Source organism: Bos grunniens, chromosome 18 (genome assembly GCF_055505025.1).
Source record: "Bos grunniens cultivar Pamir isolate PY7600 chromosome 18, Bosgru_T2T1.0, whole genome shotgun sequence".
Classification (NCBI taxonomy): Eukaryota; Metazoa; Chordata; class Mammalia; order Artiodactyla; family Bovidae; genus Bos; species Bos grunniens.
Genome location: NC_141182.1, coordinates 60,177,925 through 60,203,689, shown reverse-complemented (window position 1 = coordinate 60,203,689; position 25,765 = coordinate 60,177,925). Strand labels below are relative to the sequence as shown.

The 25,765-nt window shown below is 41.4% G+C and overlaps 1 long non-coding RNA gene and 2 pseudogenes across 2 annotated transcripts; all 3 read left to right on the top strand.

The window, feature by feature from the left end:
- Window positions 1-9,978: 9,978 nt before the first annotated feature.
- LOC147354489 (bolA-like protein 3 pseudogene) lies at window positions 9,979-10,368 on the top strand (annotated as a pseudogene).
- A 500-nt stretch (window positions 10,369-10,868) lies between these two features.
- Window positions 10,869-12,197, top strand: LOC147354488 (uncharacterized). The gene is made up of 2 exons (XR_015146452.1): window positions 10,869-11,426; window positions 11,554-12,197. It is a non-coding gene; the product is annotated as an uncharacterized LOC147354488 (long non-coding RNA).
- Window positions 12,198-12,227: 30 nt separating this feature from the next.
- On the top strand, window positions 12,228-20,631 carry LOC147354487 (zinc finger protein 347-like; annotated as a pseudogene). Its single transcript, XR_015144969.1, has 4 exons — window positions 12,228-12,256; window positions 12,477-12,566; window positions 19,368-20,139; window positions 20,590-20,631. The product of XR_015144969.1 is annotated as a zinc finger protein 347-like (transcript).
- The last annotated feature ends 5,134 nt before the right edge of the window (window positions 20,632-25,765 follow it).

Below are 25,765 nucleotides of genomic sequence, written 5' to 3'. Positions count from 1 at the left end.
GTAGTACATATACACCATGGAATATTATTCAGCTATAAAAAGGAATGCATTTGAGTCTGTTCTAATGAGGTGGACGAAACTGGAGCCTATTATAGAAAGTGAAGTAAGTCAGAAAGAGAAACACCAATACAGTATATTAACACATGTATATGGAATTTAGAAAGACAATAACAATGCCCCTATACTCAAGACAGCAAAGGAGACAGAGATGTAAAGAACAGACTTTTGGACTATGTGGGAGAAGGCGAGGGTGGGATGAAAGAATAGCATTGAAATATGTATATTACCATATTTAAAATAGATGACCAGTGCAAGTTTGATGCATGAAGCAGGACACTCAAAGCCGGTGCTCTGGGACAATCCAGAGGGATGGGGTGAGGCAGGATGTGGGAGAGGAGTTCAGGATGGGCAGGACACATGTATACCTGTGGCTGATTCATGTTGATGTATGCCAAAAACCACCACAATATTATAAAGTAATTAGCCTCCAATTAAAATAATTTTTTAAAAAAAGTTGTGTATGCTAAAGCTTTAGCCAAAGATCAAAACTTTGGAACCTGAGAGGATTTATATTGCAGAGCAGGCTTGCACAGGTAATAAATGTTGTATTGCTTTTCATCAAATATTCAGACCTTGTGCATAATGAAGTAATTCACACAAGTCAGAAACTGTACAGGTATACTGAATGTCAAAACAACTTTAAGAAACTGTATGTTTTTAATATTCACCAAGAAATTCGTGTTTTGGAGAATCCTTTCAAGTGTAATGAATTTGTCAAACTTTTGGACTAGTTCTTACTGCAGACTACACATAAGACAATTCATATTAGGAACAAGTAAAGCTTTAGTTCTCTGACCTCAGTCTGTGATATTACATAGTGTAGAAAAAATATATTAAATATATTGAAAGTTACAGCGTATGTATGTTAAATATGGTGAAAATTAAGACATATGTAGTAATAGTCCATTATCTTCAGTGTGTAAAGTATTTAATTACTTGAGTTTTCTTAAGACGGTGACATTACTATTTGTGACTTTTCCTGCAGAAGTTTCAAAAGCGTTTTGTTTTATTTTATAGCTTTCGTACAGGTATTTCATGATGGTCTCTGGAAAGCAATCAGTGAGATGAAGGGGTTGACTTCATTAGGTGTAGTTAATTCATATCCATCTTTCCTTGGATAACAGGGACACAGAATTATCAAATTCAGTGGTGTATGAATTAGCATCAGGAATGGGCAGAGAATAATGTGAAACTATGACATGATTTATCATGCTCACTATATTCAGGGTACCCTTCCATACATAGACCACAGTGTGTTTTTGGACAGGGTGCCATACCATCTGACCATCAAGAGAGCAGTTTTCTGAGTGGATTTTAATCAGAAAAAGTCAAATAGTATGTATATGTGTGTAGTTCACATTTAACTTCTGCCATTACCATTTGTTACTGTTTTATTCAGAATGTATCATGGGTCTCCTGTCTTGATTACTAAAATGTAGTCAACTTTTGTCACAACCCTGGATGAATTATGTTCCTCCCACTACACAGTTTTATCCCACCTCAGTACTTTGTGAAAGTGAAAAGTGTTAGTAGCTTAGTCGTGTCCAACTCTTTGCGACCCCATGAACTGTAACCCACCAAGCTCCTCTGTCTATGGAATTATCCAGGGAAGAATACTGGAGTGGGTTGCCATTTCTTGAGGGGATGTTCCCAACCCAGGGATTAAACCTGGGTCTCCTGCATTGCAGGTGGATTCTTTACTGTTTGAGCCACCAGGGAAGCCAGTGCTTGGTAACAGAAGCTAAAAATGCAGCATTTGGCTCTTAGGGTTGAAAGAATCTATGATGATTTCTTTCCACGATGGAACCAGACAACATGCAGGTTGGGGATTACATGTTCATAATTTGCACTTGAATTATTCTCCACACCCTTTCTTGAGTTCCTTCTCCACACACTTCAGATGGCTCTAATGAAAATAGCGTAGCAAAGAATTATCAGTGTATTTTGTGCAAAACTTGGGGAAATCCCCAGCGACCCACTGATTAGAACTCCATGCTTCCCCACAGAGGACATGGATTTGATTCATGGTCAGGGAAGTAAGATTCCACAAGATGCCAGGCAGGGCCAATGGGAAAAAAACAGTACAAAAATTTAACTTAGTAAATTTAAAGATAATTGAGTATCTTGAATGATTCATGCATCTGGAAACATCCCACCTAGTTAACAGAGGTGGCCAAAGGAGCTATACAAAAGGGAAAGCTTTCACAGGTAGAACTGGATGGGACAAGAAAGTTATTACCAAACAAAACAAACAAAAAAAGGGCATCGCTTCAGGTCTGATTTCCTATTTCAGGGTGGGAGAGAATGCAGACAGAGTCTTACCCTGCAGATTATTTCACTAGTGTCCATCTGTAAATTCCAGACTCAGTGCCTCCTGGTCATGATTCTAAGAGGGGAGACACTACAATGAAATGTGGATTTGGTGTCCTGGAGGCAGTGACACCATCTCGGGCCTGTCTTGTCTTTTGAACATTGAGTGAACCTTGCCAGGCATCAGTGAATGTATACCTTATAAATAGATCTCTTCATGTCCTTTTTGTGTTCCTTGATTTACAAGAAGAGAAAATAAGAATATAGTAGGCATATAAAATATTTAAGAAATAAAATAATGTCACAAGTAAGGACAAAAACACCTTTTTTGTGCTTGGAGCACTCAGTAAAATTGTTTGAAAAGATCAGTGTTCATGAGTTTTTCTCTTATTTGACAGATAACTTGAAATTTCACCACCCAGCATGAAGAATTTGTTCAGTCATTAAGCAGTGTCCTACAGTGACCCCATGCACTGTAGCCTCAGGTTCTTCTGTATGGGATCTCCCAGGCAAGAATACTTCAGTGAGTTGCCATTTCCTTCTCTTGGAGGTCTTACCGATCCAAATCAAACCTGTGTCTCCTGCATTGGCAGGCAGATTCCACTGAGCCATCTTGGAAGCCCCAAATAACAAGGTAGTCCAGAAAAATTGTTGAAAGAGATATACCAACTCACTGTCTTTATACTCAATGTAAAATACCCCATGTGACCCATGGCCAGTCTCTTCTTTGTCCTAAATGAGAGTTTAAAATTAAATGAGGCCTTTGTGTTTTTTTTAACTCACAGATGTGCTTCCCTTTAGATTTTTTTCTGAATCTTAATAAGCTAAAATGAGTCTCTAAGTTTTAATATAAATATTCTGATTCTAGCAGCAAAGTAGGTAAATGAAAAAAATCCATTTTAGGCTGTCATTCATACCATCTTACCTGAACCTGAGGGATATTCAAAAGGTTTATAGTTGTGAAATTATTTTAAATTATTATTTCAATATTTGAACTTAAGTCTGTCTGAAAGACATGAAGTAGTTTTTTCTTGCTATTTTCAGCTCTTTCATTCATTTTTATATCCACATATAAATTCACAGTGAAGATCACTACAGTGTAATGACTTTCTTCATTCCTAAGACATAGCAATGTTATTCTTAATTTCACAGCCACCGTGCAGTTAGGCAAGGCCATAAGAACTTTTTTGCCAAATAGGGTGTGAGTAATGCATTACTCCTCTCCATGACTAAATCTTTATATCTTATAAATAAATCACCTAGATAATGCTCTAGCAATCCAGTGGTTAGACTGATCTTTTATTCCCCAGGGGCTGGAATTCACTAGTTGGAATTCACTATGGTTAGAGACATAAAATTCTGCTAGCTGCTGCTTTTTGTTGTTCAGTTGGTAAGTTGTGTCTAACTCTTTGTGACCCCATGGACTGCAGCACGCTAGGCTCCTCTGTCCTCCATTATCTCCTGGAGTTTGCTCAGATTTATGTCCATTGAGTGAATGATGCTAGCTAAGCATCTCATCCTCTCTGTCTCCTTTCCTTTTTCCTTCAATCTTTTCTAGTGTCAGGGTCTTTTCCAGTCAGGTAGCTCTTTGCATCAGGTGGCCAACGTATTGGAGTTTCAGCTTCAGCATCAGTCTTTACAGTGAATACTCAAGGTTGATTTCCTTTAGGATTGACTGGTTTGATCTTGCAGTCCAAGTGCCTTCAAGGGTCTTCTCTAGCACAATTCAAAAACATCAATTCTTTGGTGCTCAGCCTTCTTTATGGTACAATTCCCACATCTGTACATGACTACTGGAAAAACCACAGCTCTGATTACACATACCTTTGTCACCAAAGTAATGTCTCTGCTTTTAAATCTGCTGTCTAGGTTTGTCATAGGCTGCAGTCACCATCTACAGTGACTTGGGAGCCTAAGAAAATAAAATCTGCCACTGTTTCCACTTTTTACCCATCTATTTGCCGTGAATTGATGGGATCAGATGCCATGATCTTAGTTTTCTGAATGTTGAGTTTTAAGGCAGCTTTTTCACTCTCCTCTTTTTACCCTCATCATGGGGCTCTTTAGTTCCTCTTCACTTTCTGCCATTAGGATGGCATCATCTGCATATCTGAGGTTGTTGACATTTCTCTCAGAACTCTTGACTCTAGCTTTTGATTCATCCAGCCCAGCATTTCTCACGATGCATTCTGCATATAAGTTAAATAAGCTGAGTGACAACCTACTCCTTTCCTAATTTTAAATCAGCCAGTTGTTCCATTTCTAGTTCTGTTGCTTATTGATCTGCATACAATTCCTCAGGAGACGGGTAAGGTGGTCTGGTACTCCCATCTCTAATAAATTCCCATAGTATGTTGAGATCCACACAGTCAAAGGCTTTAGAATAGTCAGTGAAGGAGTACTAGATGACATATTATTGAGCCATAAAAAAAATGAAGACTTTTGCCACTTAGAATAACCTGTATGAATGTAGAGAACAATATGCTAAGTGAACTAAGGCAGAGAAAGACAGCTATTGTATGATCTCACTTACATGTAGAATCTACTAGAGTGAAAGTCAGTAACAGCCAATAGGATGGTGGTTTTCTGGATCTGGGAGTTGGGGAAGATGGGGAGATGTTAAGGTATGAACTTTGAGTTGTAAAATGAGTAAGTTCTGGGGCACTATGTGCAGCATTCTAACTGTAGTAAATTCTTCTGTGTTACTACATACTTTAAATTTGCCAGTAGCGTAAATCTTAAGTGTTGTCACCATACAAAACGTGGAAACTGGGAGTTGATGGATGTGTTGATGACTGGAATGTGATAATATTTCACAGTGTATATGTCTGTCAAATGGTCAGATCATGCATGATAAGTATACACATATCCATTTCATTAGTTCTTTTAGTAAGGCTGGAAAAGAAGAAAGTAGGAGGTGGGCTGGGTTTGGCACCTTTAATGGTGTTCAACCCATGTTTCCCATGAGATCCATGAAGCATTTTGCAAAACCGTGTATGGTACCCCCTGCCATATCAGACATCCTCAGATACTTGTGTGGGTCCTAGTCCCCGGTATATTCACAGTGCAGCAAATCTGATCGGGATCCTGCATTGAGCACCAAGGCTCTTAGCCTCCACTTCTGAGACTGAGATCAGCCCCAGGGATGAAGAGGCCACTCTGTTCTGAGTTGGGATGGACCAGGGCCTGCTCTTGGCAACCCACTCCAGTACTCTTGCCTGGAAAATCCCATGGATGGAGGAGCCTGGAAGGCTGCAGTCCATGGGGTTGCTGAGGGTCGGACACGACTGAGTGACTTCACTTTCATTTTTCACTTTTCATGCATTGGAGAAGGAAATGGCAACCCACTCCAGTGTTCTTGCCTGGGGAATCCCAGGGATGGGGAAGCCTGGTGGGCTGCTGTCTATGGGGTCGCACAGAGTCGGACACAACTGAAGTGACTTAGCAGCAGCAGCAGCAGAGCCTGCTCTGTGATCTGAAGGGAATTGTTGGGTCAGCTGAGGTCCCCCCTACTGCTGTGTGCATGAGGCCTCACCAGGAGGGGAGTGTGATCCGAAGGAAAGTGTGGGAAAGCTCCCGTGTTGGTCTCTGTGTGGGAGTTGCCTTTCCTGAGTCCCTCCTGAGACACTGGCCACAGAGGACTGTCTGTTCCCCATGGTGAGGGTTTCCCTGCATGTGTGGTTGGAGCTCAGGAAGGGGGAATGTTGACTGTAGGCATTAAACAGCATGTTTTCAACTTTTAGTATCAACCTCTGCAGGATGCCTGAGAAGAAACATGGAAGAGGGTATAAAAAGAGTCAGGAATGGCTCTTTCTCAGGTAAGGTCATATTCTCAGTTGATTCTCAGTCTGTCCTTCCTGAAATGCCCTTACTTGAACTTGCTAATTGTGTCTGACTCTGAAGTATCCTGTCTGACTCCTGTATGTGCACACTCAGCCGGGGCCTTCCCTCAGGGCCTGTCGTCTCCACTTAGATCCCGTCTCCCCATGACCCGGTGACCTGGCCCTTGTGGGGAGGCTCCCCTGGGCACCGGGGCTTCTCACCCATGGGTTTGAGACGGGGTCTCAGTGCTGTTGGGCAGCAGGGCTTGCTTAGGGCCCATCTGGATGCACTGTCTGCTCTGTGTCAACCAGGGTAAAGAAGCTGCACATGGACATCAAGTATTAACACTCAGAATACGTGGTAAAATCTGGAAAAGAGGCCAATAAGGGGAAATCAGTCCTGACTATTTATAGTACATTTAAAACTAAATGAGGACCTCCTTGAAAATCTTGGTGTTTGGGAACGGAATGGAAAGTTCAGAAAGAGACCTCAGGGCTAGGGGGCTTTTCATCCCATCATCTATTTTTCACTATGAAATCCAAGTTCACTGAAATTTTTTTGTCTTTTTTGTCACATGGTGCAGCTTGCAGAATCTTAGTTCCCTGAGTATGGATTGAACCTGAAACTCCTGAAATGGAAGCGTGAGGTCTTAATCATGGGACTGCCAGGGAAGTCCCCAACTTTACTAACCTTGTTTGATTGTTTTATTGTGGAATTAACAAATAAACTTTGGTTTTTGTTAGTAACTACATACCTAAAATTAACTAAGGATAAAATCATTATTTTTTTAGAAAAATTATTTATTTAGGTGTTCTGGGTCTTTGTCACTGCTTGGTCTTTTCTCTAGTTGCCAGCAGTGGGGGCTGTTGTCTAGTCGTGGTGCATGGGATTCTTGTGTCTTGTTGCAGAGCATGGGCTGTATGATGCTTGGGCTTCAGTAGTTTCAGCACGTGGGCCTAGTAGTTTGGGCTCTTGGGCGTTACAGCACAGGCTCAGTAGTTGTGTCACTTGGTCTTAGTTGCCCCGAGGCATGTGGCGTTATCCTGGAGCAGAACCCATGTCTTCTGCATTTGCAAATGGATTCTTTACCATTGCGCCAGGAGAGATACCTTCATATTATTTTTGAATATAGGTATTTTATAGGGATTGCAATCAAAGTATCCTATATATGTTTTTTATACGTATACTGTCTGCCTGCTGCTAAGTCGCTTCAGTCGTGTCCGACTCTGTGCGACTCCATAGACGGCAGCCCACCAGGCTCCCCCGTACCTGGGATTCTCCAGGCAAGAACACTGGAGTGGGTTGCCATTTCCTTCTCCAATGCATGAAAGTGAAAAGTGAAAGTGAAGCTGCTCAGTTGTGTCCGACTCCTAGTGACCCCATGGACTGCAGCCCACCAGGCCCCTCCGTCCATGGGATTTTCCAGGCAAGAGTACTGGAGTGGGGTGCCATACGTATACTACTTTTTCTTTTTTTTAAACTAATATAGTATTAGAGTTGAGACTTCCCTGTTGGTACAGTGATAATAATGTGCCTGCCAATGCAGGGGATACGGGTTTGATCTCCCTGGTCCGAGAAGATTCCACATGCCCGGGAGTAACTAAGCCCGTCCACCACAGCTACTGAGCCCATGCTCGAGAGCCTGTGAGCCAAAACTGCAGAGCCCATGTGTTGCAACTACAGAAGCCTTGTGCCTGCAGTTCACCTACAACCTCTTCTCTGTAACAAAAGATGCCATTGCAGTGAGAAGCCCACTCACCACAACTACAGAGTGTCTCCCGCTCAGTGCAACTAGAAAAAGCCACACAAAGTAACAAAGACCAGTACAACCTAAATAAAGAAACAAGCTTTAAAAAAAATGCAATATTGACAAACTTAAGTACAGTTGATTCATTTTCATGGCCCCAGAGATGCTGAAATACATATGACTAAAAGTGATAATGAGAAAATGATTTAAAAATGTGTCAAGAGGCAACTCTTCATTTCAGTCAATTGTGTATTTACATGTGCATGCATGTGAGCATGGATACGCAATTCCATGGTTTTATTACAAAACATCATCTCATAAATAAGCTTTGTACTTTTTAACAGTTGAAATTACATCTTAAATACATTATGTAGCCTTAAATTTTTTCTACCCCAGCACAGGAATGATTTAAGTAGTAATAAGATTACTGATATTGTGTGTGGGGGAGGGGTTGAGGAGTGACCCTATACAATGACCTTTTATGGCCTTCCATTGCTCTTCAAATTCCTTGATGTTATTTGAGGTTTCTCAGGGAACTCTTATTGATGGATTTTATGCTCTGTTACTTAACTGTTTGATTCCTTAGGTTCAAAGGAATTCGACTTGACTTTACTCCCTCCTCTTTTACTATAAAAGGGGACTGAGTTCTAACTCGGATAAGATGGTTTTGGGGGTATAGTCCACCATATTTTCGGTTTGCTGACTTTCTGAATAAAGTCGTTATTCCTGCCCCAGCAACTTGTCTCTCAATTATTGGCCTGTTGTGTGGAGAGCAGTAGAAGCTTAGAATGTGAACTAAAGGAATAATGCGGTTTTCATCAATTTTTAAAGATGTATTGCTCTTTTTGGCCACATGATTCAAAGAGCGGACTCAATGGAAAAGACTTTGATGCTGGGAAAGATTGTGGGCAGGAGAAGAGGGCGACAGAGGATGAGATGGTTGGATGGCATTACCCACTCAATGAACAGAAGTTTGAGAAAACCCTGGGAGATAGTGAAGGACAGGGAAGCCTGGTGTGCTGCAGTTCATAGAGCTGCAAAGAGTCAGATTCGACTTAGCAACTGATCAATGAAAATTGCTCTTTTTAAAGCAATGGTTAGTAAACTTTGTCAATTTCAAAATTAAAAAAAAAGGTACTGACGGAAGTTCCTATCACATACCTTAGTCCTCCAGTCTCAGACTGTAGGTTTTGACCTTGTGTCTCTGGAACTGAGCCATGTGGAGTTTGGCCTTCCAGCTGAATGAAGAACAAAGAGGAAAAGTTGTTATATGGGATGTCACTGTAAAATGGCATGTTTTCCCCAGGGATAGTTTTGTATTTCTTATTTTAGTTTGCAGTACAGAGAGAAATCCAGAAAAAATTTCTTGTTTTCTTAAGATGGTTCAATTATTCTAATGGCAGGAAATGTTCTGCATCCAATTATCGCCCTACAGGAATTCTCTGGAGACCCAGGTTCCCAACCCCTGAATTGCCAGGAGCAGGACAGGCAAGAACCTGCTGACAAAAACATTTATTTATTTATTTATTTATTGCACTTGAAAATATGTGAGTTATTTTCAAATACCTTTTGGTATTGATTTCTCACATAGTTTCACAGTAATAAGAGAACAGGCCCTGTATGATTTCAACACTCTATTTAGACCATGAAACTTTTGCACCTTGTTTTACGTCATGTTCCAGTGTCTCCTGGTTAATAGTCTACGGGAACTTGAATAAAATATGTATCCTGCTGTTGTGTGAAAATTGTATAAGTCTTAATTATGTTCAATTGGTTCACAGTTCTTTTCAGGTCTAGTATATCCTACTTTACTGTCCATTCTATTAATTTTTGAGGGTTTAATATTGAAATTCCAACTAAAAATCTTAATTTGTCTACTTAAAAAATTGTAATATATAGTGGAACTGTCTGTAACTATTTTCAAAGCCTCATGTAAATGTGTTATCATACTTTCGTAATTGCAAAAAATTTTAAAAAAGAAAATAAAATCTTTATTGAAATTTTTCTACTTGTTAGGAGGAAAGATCCTAGTTTCCAACATAACTGGTCTACAAAGTTATAAGCTTTTGCCTTAAAAGTGTAACGGGGTGACACAGCGACCTGGGAAGGCCGGCCGCCTCTGCAGGCATGGCAGCGTGGAGCCCCGCCACAGCAGCGCCTCTGGTCCGCGGAACCCGCCAGCTTCCTCCTCTCCACTGTGCCCAGTGCATGTTTTCCTCGCATCCGGAGGGGGAGAGCAAAGTGACCCAAATCCTCAAAATTTCCAGGAGGCTGTGGGGGAATGTATAAAATTCAAATTAAATGGGAAGAATTTAAGGAGAAGAGAACTGTCCAGCAGCCAACAGGCTCTAAAAGAAGAAATCAAAGGTATGCACCGATTGCAGATTTTTAAGTCTGTCCCCAACACTGACCATACCGTGGCTGCTTAGATGTTGTTGCTAAAACACTGGATGAATCTTACTAACAGGGCTTCCCTTGTGGCTCAGGTGGTAAAGAATCCGCCTGCAAGGCGGGAGACCTGGGTTAGATCCCTGGTTTGGGAAGATGCCACGCAGAAAGGAAATACTACCCACCCCAGTATTCTGGCCTGGAGAATTCCATGGACTGTATAGACCATGGGGTCGCAGAGTCGGATGCGACCGAGCGACTTTCACTACTACCACCGTTCTTTCCTCAACATATGACAAAAAGTTTATTTGGTCATAGACATTTCCATATTGTAATTATAGAAGAATATGCTATCTATATAGATGTTAAATGCAACAGATTAAAAAAAAAAAACAGATGTAATTTATGAGGCATGACAGAACTGTTAAGCACCTCCCTGCCTGTTGCCCCGCCTTACTCTCGGCCTGCAGACCGGGACGCTCCTCGCCCCGCCCCTCGCCTGCAGCGATCCGCCCAGCCCCCGACCCGGAAGTTCCGCCTCGTTATCCGCGCGTGCGCAGTTTCCTGCGGAAGCGGAAAGCGGAGAGAGAAGGTCCCCGCACGGCCTTTGCGTGTTTTTTTTCCTAGAGTAACCCTAAGCGCCTGCCTTCGCCACGCCCATCTTCAGGGTCCGGCTGGTTCTGCGGCAGTAATATCCCAATACCCCGAACTCCGCCCCAAATAAACCCAGAGGCCGCCGTTTAGGTCAAGTATTCGAAATCGCTGTGAGGCTTGTCCTTGCCGTTTGGTTTTCGCCTTCGGCCCCGGAGACGCCGCCTTCCGGGATATTTTCATGCTTAAAACTTAACCGTTAGTACCTGCGCCTGTGCCTTGTAAAGTCCCCGGGCGCGAGGTGTATTCTGGCACGCCCACCTCCACCGCCTCACCCTGTCGGCCCCTGGAGATCGCGTCGACAGTCCAGCTCCCGGAAAGCCGATTCCTCTCCCCGGTCCTGGGATTCCGGAGAGCCCGCCCGACCCCTGAGACCCCCTCGCTTCCAGCCTCTCTGCCCTCGCGTCTCCTCAGGCCGATCGTTCTGCCCCGCAGGCCTCCCTTCCTGGTCAGTCCCTTTTCCTCACCCCTGGGCTGGACGTGTGACACCCAGCGTTTTTCCGTCACGAGTCCGTCTCGTTGGAAAATGTGCTCTTTTGATAGGCGGGCGTTTCATTTACTCATCATTTCTGTAGATACGTGGGCGAGGGGGATCAGAAGAAGCAGTGACTGAGAGTGAAAGGCAAAGTCAGAAGTGGAAAATGATGGGAGAACCGACGGGGTCGCCCAGGATGGCTGAGGCACTTGCAAAGGGATGGTAACATGAAATAGATTTCTCCCTTAAAGTAGCGGGTGGGTGAAAGAGAAATGGACCACTGCGTGGGATCTCCAGGAGTTGGAGACAACGAGACAGGGGCCCTGCGTCTGCGATAGGAGGGCTGACAAGGGGTGATCCTAGGAGAGAAACAGGGATAGGTGTTGACAATGGCACCCCACTCCAGTACTCTTGGCTGGAAAATCCCGTGGACAGAGGAGCCTGGTAGGCTGCAATCCATGGGGTCGCTAAGAGTCAGACACGACTGAGTGACTTCACTTTCACTTTTCACTTTCATGCATTGGAGAAGGAAATGGCAACCCACTCCAGTGTTCTTGCCTGGAGAATCCCAGGGACGGGGGAGCCTGGTGGGCTGCCGTCTATGGGGTCACACAGAGTCGGACACGACTGAAGTGACTTAGCAGCAGTAGCAGAAGAGAAGAGGAGGAAATAAGCCTAGAAACCTGGAGTGCCCCAGAGTGGGAGTGTAACAGGGAGAGAAGGGGTGTGACTAGAAGGCAGAGAGGGAGCAGAGTTGGAGAAAGAAAGAGACAGATGTATAGATATTTAGGACAATTAGAAGGGTGGGGGTGGGGAGAAGAGCAGCAAGAGGAGAACAAGTTGCAGAGGGGGGCAGGACAGGTGTGAGGGAAGAAATAGGAGGGCAGAAACAGCATCCCACCCGAGGCAGTGGACACCAAAGGACTGTTCCACATAGTGAGGTCTTCCTGTTTTTGTGGTTGTGGCAAACGAAGTGGGGGATGTTGATTCTAAGCCTTAAGCAGCCTGTTTTCCACTTGCCAGATCAACTTCTAAAAACTTACATTGTCTGAGGAAGAAGCTGGAAAGAGGAAGAAAGGAAAGGCAAAGGCAACAGGAATGCCTCTTTCTCAGGTAAAATCATATTCTCAGTTGATTCTCAGTCTATCCTTCCTGAAATGCCCTTCTTTGGACTTACTAATCATCTGTGACTCTGAAGTATCCTTCCTGACGCCTGTACATGCACACTCATCAGGGAACTTCCTTTAGGGCCTGTCGTCTCCACTTAGATCCCATCACCCCATGACCCAGTGGCCTGGACCTTGTGTGGAGGGCACCATCCTGGGCAGGGCTTCACACCCACAGGTTTGAGAAGGGGTCTCAGTGCTGTTGGAGAAGGCAGTGGCACCCCACTCCAGTACTTTTGCCTGGAAAATCCCATGGACGGAGGAGCCTGGTAGGCTGCAGTCCATGGGGTCGCTAGAGTCGGGCACAACTGAGCGACTTCACTTTAACTTTTCACTTTCATGCATTGAAGAAGGAAATGGCAACCCACTCCTGTGTTCTTGCCTGGAGATTCCCAGGGATGGGGAAGCCTTGTAGGCTGCCATCTATGGGGTCGCACAGAGTCGGACACGACTGAAGCGACTTAGCAGCAGCAGCAGCAGCAGCAGCTCAGTGCTGTTGGGCAGCAGGGATTGCCTAGGGCTCTTCTGGATGTGCAGTCTGCTCTGTCAATCAGGATTAAGAAGCTGTGGGTGGAAGTCAGGTATTAACATGCACAGTACCTGGTAAAATCTGGAAGTAGACCTAAAAAGGAAAATTTGTTCTAAGGTAATTGAAGCTAAGTGAGTGAGGCACTGACTTCAAAATCTTGATTGGAAGTGGGATGGAAAGTTCAGAATCAGGTATCAGTGATAGAGGGTGTGCTATTCCATCATCTGTTTGAAACTGTGACATGAATCTAAATCTCACAGCTGGAAATTCACTTTCATTGCCTTCATTCTTCAGATTTTGTCTTTTCACGGTGTTCATTTTGTGGTTTGGCACAGAGATTTTTTACTTTTGATGCAGGTGAGGTTTCCTCTTCATTGTTTAACCCGTAATTTCATCATTTGTTATGGCAACTGTCTTTTTTCCACTGGGTTTTCTTAGCATCCTTATCATTAGATTTTAAATATATGCAAATGGTTATTTCTGAGCATTCTCTTCTGTTTCCTTGGTGTATAAATCTGTTTTTATGCCAGTACTACACCATCTGGATTATATTTTGATATGGCTTGAAATTTTAAAAAGGGTGGCCTTCATCTTTCTTCTTTCTACTTATTGAAGAGTATTTTTGCAGTTTGTGGTCCCCTTGAGATTCTTTATGACTTCTGGCAAGTTTTTTCTATTTCTGCAAGCATTTCTATTTTAAGTTTCATAATGAATTCATTAAATCTGTGGAACACTTTGGGTAACTTGCAAATTTAAAGAGTACTGAGATTTCCAGTCCATGACTATTAGATTTGTTTATTTTGGATTTCTTTTAGAAGTGGTTAAGTAGTTTTCAGTGTATATGTTTCATCTCCTTGGTGAATTATTCCTAAATATTTCATCCATTTTTAATACAATAGTAAATAAAATTGTTATGTGATTTTCTTTTGACATTGTTCATTTTGTAGAGAAATGCAACTGATTTGCATGTTGACTTTTGTATCCTGATAGTTTGCTAAAATTGTTATTTGATGTGGCAGGGTTTTTTTGTGTCTGTGTGGAGTCTTTACAGTTTATGCATAAAAGACCTTGTCCTCTAGGAAAGAAGGCAACTTTCTAATTTTTCACTTTGGAAAGCTTTGATTTCTTTTTCTTGTGTAATTGCTCTGGTTAGGGGTTTTAGTCCTTTGTTGAACAGTGGTGCAGAGTGCACGTCCTTGCCTGCTTCCTGATCTCAGAGGAAGTTTTCAGTCTTTCACCATTGAGAACAATGTTAGGTGTGTTCTTTTCATACAGGGTATATTTTACTTTGAGATACTTTATCTTTTCTAGTTTGTATATATATATTTAAAGGTTGTTGAATTTTGTAAGATACTTTTTTTCTGTATCAGTTGAGGTGGTCATCTGTTGTTTTTTCCCTTTATTCTGTTAATGTAACCTATAAGTTGATTTTTGTTTGTTGAGTCCTCTTTGCCTTATATGAATAAAATTCACTTGGTCATGAATTCAGATCTTTTTAATGTGGGGTTGAAGTTGGTTTGCTGGTGTTTTGTTAAGGATTTTGCATCAATATTCATCAGGGAGTATTGGATTTTATTTTTTTGTTCTTTGATCTTTTTTGGGTCGATTTCAGAATCATGTTGGCTCTATTCAGTGAGTTTGTCAGTGTTGCATCTTCAACTCTTTGTAATATTTTTGGCAGGATTAGAGGTACTTCTTTTGTAAAGGTTTAGTATAATTTCACAGATGGCATCTGATCCTAGGTTTTTCTTAGTTTGAGGATTTTAATTACTGCTTGAATCTTTCTAGTTATAATTTGGTTCACATTTTTATTTGCTTCATGATTAAGGATTAGATAGTATGTTTCATGGAGAAGGCAATGGCACCCCACTCCAGTACTATTGCCTGGAAAATCCCATGGACAGAGGAGCCTGGTAGGCTGCAGTCCAAGGGGGTTGCTGAGGGTCGGACACGACTGAGCGACTTCACTTTCACTTTTCACTTTCATGCATTGGAGAAGGAAATGGCAACCCACTCCAGTGTTCTTGCCTGGAGAATCCCAGGGACGGGGGAGCCTAGTGGGCTGCCGTCTATGGGATCACACAGAGTCGGACACGACTGAAATGACTTAGCAGTAGCAGTAGCAGTATGTTTCTACAAATTTACCTGTTTATTTTATGATATGTATTTGTAATTTGTAGGTATTATTACTTAGAAATTTTTTATTGAAGTATGTTGATTTACAATGTTCAGTTAATTTTGGGTATAGAGCAAAGTGATTAAGTTTTATTTATATATATTCTTTGACACATCCTTTTCCCTTATAAGCTATTACAAACTATGAAGTATAGTTCCCTGTGCTGTGTAGTAGGTCCTTGTTGGATATCTGTTTTATACCTAGGAATGTGTCTGTATTAATCCCCAATCCTGATTTATCCCTCCCACCTTCTGCTTTGGTCACCTCTGTGTTTGTTTTCCATGTCTCTCGGTCTGTTTGTGTTTCATAAATTCAATTGGATCTTTTTTTATTTTAATTTCACACACAAGTGATAATTTGTGTTTCTCTGTCTGGCTTATTCACTTAGTATGATAATCTCTCAGTCAGTTCAGTTGCTCAGTCGTGTCCAACTCTTTGCGACCCCATGAACCGCAGCATTGCTAGTCCTCCCTGTCCATCACCAACTCCTGGACTCCACCCAAAGCCATGTCCATTGAGTCGATGATGCCATCCAACCATCCATCCTCTGTTGTCCCCTTCCCCTGCCCTCAATCTTTCCCAATATCAAGGTCTTTTCCAGTGAGTCAGCTCTTTGCATCAGGTGGCCAAAGTATTGGAGTTTCAGCTTCAACATCAGTCCTTTCAATGAACACCCAGGTCTGATCTCCTTTAGAATGGACTGGTTGGATCTCCATGCAGTCCAAGGGACTCTCAAGAGTCTTCTCCAACACCACCGTTCAAAAGCATCAATTCTTCAGCGCTCAGCTTTCTTTATAGTCCAACTCTCACTTCCATACATGACCACTGGAAAAACCATAGCCTTGATTAGACGGACCTTTGTTGGCAAAGTAATGTCTCTGCTTTTCAATATGCTGTCTAGGTTGGTCATAACGTGATAATCTCTAGTTCCATGCATGTAGTTGCAAAAGGCATTCTTTCTTTCTTTTTTGTTTAATGCAGGAGTTAATATTTCATTTGGGCTTCCCTGATAGCTCAGTTGGTAAAGAATTTACCTGCAATGCAGGAGACTTGGGTTTGATCCCTGGGTTGGGAAGATCCCCTGGAGAAGGGAAAGGCTACCCACTCCAGTATTCTGGCCTGGAGAATTTCATGGACTGTATAGTCCATGGGATCGCAGAGAGTCGGACACGACTGATATTCTTGTATATATGTACCATGTCTTCTTTATCCATTCCTCTGTTGCTGGGCATTTAGATTGTTTCCATGCCTTGCCTATTGTAAATAGTGCTACAGTGAACATTAGGGTGCACTGTTGTTTTGAATTATGGTTTTCTTCAGATAAATGCCCAGGAGTGGGTTTGCAGGATCTGAATCTTTCTTATTTAACTCTTTTGTTCTGTCAAAGCTGAATTTAGTTTGTTCTCTTTCTCCTTCCTTGAGATGTAAAAATAGTTTCCTGATTGGACTTCTTTTTCCTTTTTGTGGTAACCATTTAGCCACGTGCGTGTGTGTGTGCTCTGTCATGTCTGAGTTTTTGCATCCCATGGGCTGTAGCCCATCTGGCTTTTCTCTTCATGAGATTTCCCAAGAAAGAATACTTAAGTGAGTCGTCATTTCCTTCTCCAGGGATCTTCCCAACCTAGGGATCAAACCTGAATCTCCTGGGTCTCCTGCATTGGCAAGCATGTTGTTTACCACTGAACCACCTGAGAAGTTTCTTAGCCATGTAGACTTCTCTTATTATAGCCTTCACTGCATGTTATAAATTTTGGAGTGTTGTACTTTCAGTTTCATGTAGATGTTCAAAAATTTTCTTGATTTCTTTGAGCCATAAGTGTCCTTGCTTAGCTTCTTGACTTAAAGTATTCAAACACTTTCAGTCAGTGCTATTTCTCTTATTATCATAATTGATGATTTTGATTTTTCTTTAAAGCCATTGCTGGACTTCTCCTGACAAGGGTATTGTCCAGGTTCACACCCTCATTTTTGTGAGGCTGTTGACTAAACTGTTGCTGATGCTGCATGCTTGTCACCTGGGTGCTATTGATCATTCTGCCTCCACACTTAATTTTGTAGTAACTTAATGACAGAGCTTATGTAGTGGAGGGATAACTTTAGTGATGAACCATCATTTGTTTTTTTTCAAGGCATTGCTACTTTCCTTTTTTTATATTTTTATGCATTATAAATGAATGTCTTTTATTTTTATCATTAAGTTTCTATTTTATGTTACTCTTTGTGTTTTATTTGCAATATGTGGGATGGTTGGTTAAGAAAGCTCCCCCACCCCTATGGTGGAATTGGTGATCAGTACTTTTTAGAGTTCTTTATGTATTCTTGATGTTAAGCTATTATTGAATATATGCTTGGCAAATATTTTGTATTATAGTGTACATTGTTTTTTCACTCTGCTGAGGATGGATTAGTGCACAATACTTGATAATTAGGATGTGTCCAGTTTATCTTTTTATTTTGTTGGCATGAGCTTTTGTTGTTGTATCTGATAAATCTTTGGTGAGTCCACTGTCAAGAATCATTCTTTGTTCATTTACTTATAGGAGCTTTATACACTAGCGACTGAGGTCTAGGTCTTTGAAGCATTTTGAGTTAATTTTTGTGTATAGTGTATAATAATGCTCCCACTAAATTCTATATGTGAATATCCAGTTTTCACAACACCTTTGTTCCATAGATTGCCCTTGCCCCATTACTTGGTCTGGACACTATTGTGGAACATCATGTGACCTTACACATAAAAGTATTTTTCTGAATCTGTTGTGTTCCTCAGGTGTCTGTCTTTATATTGGTACCATACTGCTTTGATTAGTGTAGTGTTGGATTCAGTTTTGAAATAAAGAAATATGAGATGTCTGACTTTGCTTTCTAGTTTGTTTTTGCTGTTCATTGTCTTCTGTGATTCCCTAGGAATTGTAGGATTGATTCATCTGTTTCTTAAGAAAAGCAGAGTTTGGATTTCACTAAGGATTGTTTTGAATCTTTTGTTAACTTTGACTAGTCCTGACATCTTGACAATATCAGCTTCACAATATCTGTGAAGCATGGGGTGTTACATTTATTTGTGTCTTCTCTAATATTTTGCAGAAGTCATTAGTTTGCAGTATAAAAATTCTTCCCTTCTTGTATAATGTTATGATGAAGTATTCTTTTTTAATTTTCTTGTCAGTTGAATTACTTTGATTGTTCATTTTTAAAGTTTAGAAACCCAATTGGGTTTGCATGTTGATATTGTATCTCGTAATTGCTTTGAAGTCTTTCATTATTTCTATATATATATTTTTACTTGTTAATGTTGCAAAATGCCTATTATGCATATGTTATCTTGTAGGACATATTTAGAAAGATATTTTGTTTCATAAAAACTGTAGTATTGAATTTTTTTCTCTATGGTATATATATTACAGATCTAAATAGCAACATATTATTAGATAAACTCGTTTTGGATTCTTTAGCATTACAATATATTGTGTGTTCATTAGCATTTATTTGTGTACAGTAAGTGTGGAGAATATATCTATAGTAGAGTACTTTTTTCTCCTCAATTATGAGACTGCAGTGTGTTTACTGTTAATTGGTACATGCATGGAAGTCATGGTGCAAAAATAGTGTTTTTGTGTGAGCTGACATGTTTTTCTAGTATACGTGTTTTTGTCATAGGCTGTTTGCAAGTATTCTTCCCTAAAATCAATTTGAATTATCTTTTACAACTCTTATTTTTAATAAACAAGTTTATTGCTCTAGTGTTTCTCAGAATTTTAATATCATATTTGGAAAGTTTCAAAATTTTTCGAAAATGAAAAATATTACATAGTTGGGAAAAGTTTTATAACTGTTATAGATGTATTACTTTTGGTGTAATAGACACTGAGACACTTATTGACGAATTTTAGTGAATATAGAGTCTTTATGTCTTATAGATCTATCTATCTGATACATGTGGTCAACCAATTACAACCCAAAGCAGACAGTGATATAGGAGAAGTATTCCAAACAGCAATCTTGGGAAGACCTAAAAGTCATGAAATCAAACATTTTTACCTCAGGGAACTCCAGGAAGACATGTATGACTTTGAGTGTCGTTGGAGAAGTGGTGGAAGAAATAACAAAGGAACGCCTATAACTCATGATGGAATTCTCACTGATGGCAGAGGTCAACAGTGAAGAAAGGATTTTGAAATCAAGCCCTTTGTAAATAGGCTTGGATTAAACCTGCAGGATAAATTGCAGATATTTCAAACTGATGGGATAATTTCTGAATGTAATGAAGTTACGAGGTCTGTCAACAGTACTTTGTTACCTTCACCACTTCAAGGAATACCTCCTGGTGTCCAAACTAACCTTTCTAATATATTTGGGAATGACTTTTTGCATCCTTTATTACTGACACAAGATCCAACAGCATACCGGGAAAGAGCTTCCAAGTATATTGAGTGTAGGAAAACTTTTAGTCATGTCTCAGCTCTCAGGAATCATCAGATAATTTATTCAGATGAGATATTACATAAGTGTGACATATGTGTCAAGGTCTTCAGTACAAATTCACACCTTGCAGTTCATCAGAGAATTCATAAGGAAGAGAAACTTTACAAATGTGATGAGTGTGGCAGGGTCTTCAGTCATAGAACAACCCTTGCAAATAATCAAAGAATTCATACTGGAGAGAAACCTTTCAAACGTAATGAGTGTGGCAGAAGCTTTAATTGCTCCTCAAATCTCTCTGCTGCTGCTGCTGCTAAGTCACTTCAGTCGTGTTTGACTCTGTGTGACCTCATAGACGGCAGCCCACCAGGCTCTCCTGTCCCTGGGATTCTCCAGGCAAGAACACTGGAGTGGGTTGCCATGTCCTTCTCCAGTGCATGAAAGTGAAAAGTGAAAGTGAAGTTGCTCAGTCGTGTCCAACTCTTAGCGACCCCATGGACTGCAGCCCACCAGGCTCCTCCATCCATGGGATTTTCCAGGTAAGCGTACTGTAGCAAATCTCTCTAGGCACCAGATAATTCATATAGAATATAAATTATATAAATGTGATATATGTGGCAGTGTCTTTAGTCAAAAACCAAACATCACAGATCAACAGAGAGTTCATAGTAGATAGAATCGAAGAAAAGTGGGAGGTTATAAATGTATTTTTGTGGTAAGCTGTTTAGTTAGAGTTCATACCTTTTAATTCATCAGAGAATCTGAGAGGATAACAGGCAGGAAGGCCAGGGGTCTCCAAATGGAGGAATTAGGCTGCAAGTGTCAGACATTTTTATCTCTTTTAAGCGGCAGGAGGAAACAAACTGGGTCTCCAAACTGAGGAAATAGGTTGCAAGTGTCAGGCGTTTTTATCTCTCTTAAGCGGCAGGAGGAAACAAACTAGTGATATTTTTTTCTTTCTCTTTATAAATTTAAAAGGAGGTTTCTCTTAAAATACTGTGTTGCCATAATGACACCTGGTTTCACCTGAGGTTAACTATTCTCAAACCTTGAGTTAACCAATGCATTTTTCTTATAGAAATGTTTGTCTTAAGCTATGATAATGTACCATGCATTTACCCCAAACTCCGTCTTCAAGTTGGTTCCATCTAATGGCTCAGAATCTACTTGACAAACCAGTATGTTATACTCAGATATTGTTCCCCTAATCTATGTAAACAAAACTAATGTATGGTAATCTGCCCTTCTACAAGATTCACGTCAATCATTTTATGGCCCAGGATGAATTGTCTGGTGCCAAGATTATCCCAAAATGCATCTTATGGATGAGGGGCCTGGTGCCATTTTGAGTTTTAAGACATTCCTTTCTTTCATTAACAGACTGCTGCTGCTGCTGCTGCTAAGTCGCTTCAGTCGTGTCGGACTCTGTGCGACCCCATAGACGGCAGCCCATCAGGCTCCCCCGTCCCTGGGATTCTCCAGGCAAGAACACTGGAGTGGGTTGCCATTTCCTTCTCCAATGCATGAAAGTGAAAAGTGAAAGTGAAGTCACTCAGTCGTGTCTGACTCTTCGAGACCCCATGGACTGCAGCCCACCAGGCTATGCCGTCCATGGGATTTTCCAGGCAAGAGTACTAGAGTGGGGTGCCATCACCTTCTCCGAACAGACTGCTAGTGGGTATATAACATCCACCTGAAGACTAGCGGGGGGGTACTCTTTCTGTCCCCTTCTGATGCCTATGTCAGAGGCTTTCTCTATCTCCTTTATACTTTAATAAAACCTTATTACACAAATCTCTGAGCGATCAAGCCTCGTGTCTGGCCCCAGATTGAATTCTTCTCCTCCGGAGGCCAAGAATCCTGGCGTTTTTTCAGTCAGCAACAACCTTTCAAATCCCTATGGGAGAGAAACCCTACAAATGTAATCAATGTGGGAAGGACTTTACGGAAAAGGCAACCCTTGCAAAGCATCAATGAATTCATACTGGAGAGAAACCTTACAAATGTAAGAAGTGTGGAAAAGCCTTTAGTCAAAAAGCACATCTTCAGCTTCATTGGAGAATACATACAGGAGAGGAACCTTACAAATGTAATGTGTGGCATGTGTTTCAGTCGAAAATCACACCTTACAAGTCATCGGAGAGTACATTTTGTAGAGAGACCTTTCAGATGTCTTGAGTGTTAAAAGAGCCTTTACTCAGGTCTCAAACCTCACTAAACATCAGAAAATCCACAAATAAGAGACATCATCCAAGTGTGATATATGTTGATCTTTAACTGTCAGAGTTCAAAAGAAACTATACAAATGTCATGAGTGTGGCAAAGCTTTTGTGTGTGGAAGCCTCACAATCAGATAATTCATAGAAGAGTGGAACATTACAAATGTATTGAGTGTCTCAGAGTACTTAGTCTGAATGCATACCTTATGATCCATATTGGAAAGAAACATTAGAAATGTAATGAGTGTGGTAAATTTTTCAGTGTACTTTCAAGCCTAACTTGCCATCAGATGATGTACAGAGGTGAGAGCCCTTGAAAATATAGAGGTTGCAGTGCTTTTGGCAGTGGTTCATATCTTATGCTTCATGAGAATATTCACACTGGATCAAGCGCAGATGATATTTAATGTGGTCAGGCCGTTGAATATCTACTCATTCTCAAAAAGTTCATCACCAGTTCAGGAATGCGAGCAACCTTTCCTCACTGGTCCCTCTTGCACCAGTAATCAAGTTGTTTGTACTGCACCAAACAGTACGAATGAACTGAATTTTGAATAGCTTTTAGGTTGTGCCTTAGACTTACCAAATACTTCATGATTTAAATTGCAGTGAATATGGCAAAGCTTCATGTTATTGTTCACTTATCACTAGATGGCAGAATATTTATCTTGAAGAGAAAGCACACAGATATAAAGTGTGTGGCAAGGCTTTCACCCAAAGATCACAAGTTGGGGAACATACTGGAGCAACACCTCCCAAATGGAATGAGTGTGGGAAAACCTTTATGTTGAGGACTTATGCATTAGGACTTGAGGCACCTGAGCATGAGAATGTTCAGTTTCTGACCATGAAGCCTAGCCATGATGAAAGCTCAGTTTATGACTCTTTGGGATGGACTGGATATGGATCCCAGGTGCCAAGTCATAGTGATGGGAGCTTCTAATCATGCTATGCCAGCAAATTTGGAAAACTCAGCAGTGGCCACAGGACTGGAAAAGCTCAGTTTTCATTCCAATTCCAAAGAAGTAGTAGCTAGTAGCTCAGTTGTGTCTGACTCTTTGCGACCCCATGGACTGTAGCCTATCAGGCTCCTCCATCCATGGGATTTTCCAGGCAAGAGTGCTGGAGTGGATTGCCATTTCCTTCTCCAGGGGACCTTCCCAACCCAGGAATCAAACCCGGGTCTCCTGCATTGCAGACAGACGCTTTACCGTCTGAGCCACCAGGGAAGCCCAAAGAAAGGCAATGCCAAAGAATGCTTAAACTACTGCACAATTGCATTCATCTCACATGCTAGTAAAGTAATGCTCAAAATTCTCCAAGCCAGGCTTCAGCATTATGTGAACCGTGAATTTCCAGATGTTCAAGCTAGTTTTAGAAAAGGCAGAGGAACCAGAGATCAAATTGCCAACATCCGCTGGCAATCGAAAAAGCAAGAGAGTTCCAGAAAAACATCTATTTCTGCTTTATTGACTATGCCAAAGCCTTTGACTGTGTGGATCACAAAAAACTGTGGAAAATTCTGAAAGAGAAGGGCATACCAGACCACCTGACCTGCCTCTTGAGAAACCTGTATGCAGGTCAAGAAGCAACAGTTAGAACTGGACGTGGAACAACACACTGGTTCCAAATAGGAAAAGGAGTACATCAAGGGTGTATATTGTCACCCTGCTTATTTAACTTATATGTAGAGTACATCATGAGAAATGCTGGGCTGGAAGAAGCACAAGCTGGAATCAAGATTGCTGGAAGAAATATCAATAACCTCAGATATGCAGATGACACCACCCTTATGGCATAAAGTGAAGAGGAGCTAAAGAGCCTCTTGATGAAAGTGAAAGAGGAGAGTGAAAAAGTTGGCTTAAAGCTCAACATTCAGAAAACGAAGATCATAGCATCCGGTCCGATCACTTCATGGGAAATAGATGGGGAAACAGTGTCAGACTTCATTTTGGGGGGCTCCAAAATCACTGCAGATGGTGATTGCAGCCAAGAAATTAAAAGACCCTTACCCCTTGGAAGGAAAGTTATGACCAACCTAGATAGCATATTAAAAGGCAGAGACATTACTTTGCCAACAAAGGTCTATCTAGGAAAGGCTATGGTTTTTCCAGTGGTCATGTATGGATGTGAGAGTTGGACTGTGAAGAAAGCTGAGCACCAAAGAATTGATGCTTTTGAACTGTGGTGTTGGAGAAGACTCTTGAGAGTCCCTTGGACTGCATGGAGATCCAACCGTCCATTCTAAAGGAGATCAGTCCTTGGTGTTCATTGGAAGGACTGATGCTAAAGCTGAAACTCCAATACTTTGGCAACCTCATGCAAAGAGTTGACTCATTGGAAAAGACTCTGATGCTGGGAGGCATTGGGGGCAGGAGGAGAAGGGGACGACAGAGGATGAGATGGCTGGATGGCATCACTGACTTGATGGATATGAGTTTGAGTGAACTCCGGGAGTTGGTGATGGACAGGGAGGCCTGGTGTGCTGCAGTTCATGGGATCACAGAGAGTCGGACACAACTGAGCAACTGAACTGAAGTGAATAATGAAAAGAATGCCTATAATATTTTGAATCAAACAGCCTGCTCTGAAACAAACTTTAAGTGTGGAAGTTGGCTACTAGAAATGCATCTAAGAAGATATTGCTAAGACTGATATATTTTGATATGTGTTTTTGAAAATAACGTGTAATCTGCCATTTTTGCAAGTTCTGAAAATGTTGATTAGATCCCATGATGATGGGCGTATGGAGTTTATCCATAAATCCCAAATCTTCAGAAGAGTGTATTTTTCAGACTTTGTTATCCACATTTGATAGAACGTTGTTGTTCAGTTGCACAGTCGTGTCCGACTCTTTGCAGCCCCATGGACTGCAGCATGACAGGCTTCCCTGTCCTTCACCATCTCGAAAAGCTTGCTCACTTATGTCCGTTGAGTTGATGACGCCATTCAAGCATCTCATTCTCTGTTGTCCCCTTCTTCTCCAGCTTTCAATCTTTCCCAGCATTGGGGTCTTTTCTAAAAGTTGACTCTTCACATCAGGTGACCAAAGTATTGGAGCTTCAGCTTCGACATCAACCCTTCCAGTGAATATTCAGGATTGATCTCCTTTAGGATTGACTGGTTTGATCTCCTTGCAGTCCAAGGGACTCTCAAGAGTCTTCTCCAACACCACGATTCAAAAGCATCAATTCTTTACCACTCAGCCTTCTTTATGGTCCAGCTCTCATATCCATACATGACTACTGGCCCATACCTTTACTATACAGACCTTTGTGGGCAAAGTAATGTCTCTCCTTTTTAATATGCTGTAGAGATTTGTCATAGCTTTAGAAAATAAAGACCTAAAATATATTAGAACTTGCAAATAGCAAGTCAAAGATTCTAATTATGTTCACACTGAACATATAATCAACTTGAAATTACATTATGAATATTATTTAGTGTAATTTCCTAAACAAGTTTTTGGGAAAGATACTTAACAGTTAGGCTTCCCTGGTGGCTCAGACAGTAAAGAATTCGCCTGCAATGCACAAGACATGGGTTTGATCCCTGGTTTGGGAAGATCGGCCTGGCAACCCACTCAAGTATTCTTGCCTGGAGAGTCCCACGGACAGAGGAGCCTGGCAGGCTATAGTCCATGGGGTCGCAAAGAATCCGACACAGCTGCGTGACTAAGCACTTCCTCCAAAGTACAGAATAGAGTATTTTAAAGATTAATGCTGCTGCTGCTGCTAAGTCGCTTCAGTCCTGTCCGACTCTGTTCGACCCCATAGACGCAGCCCACCAGGCTCCCCCATCCC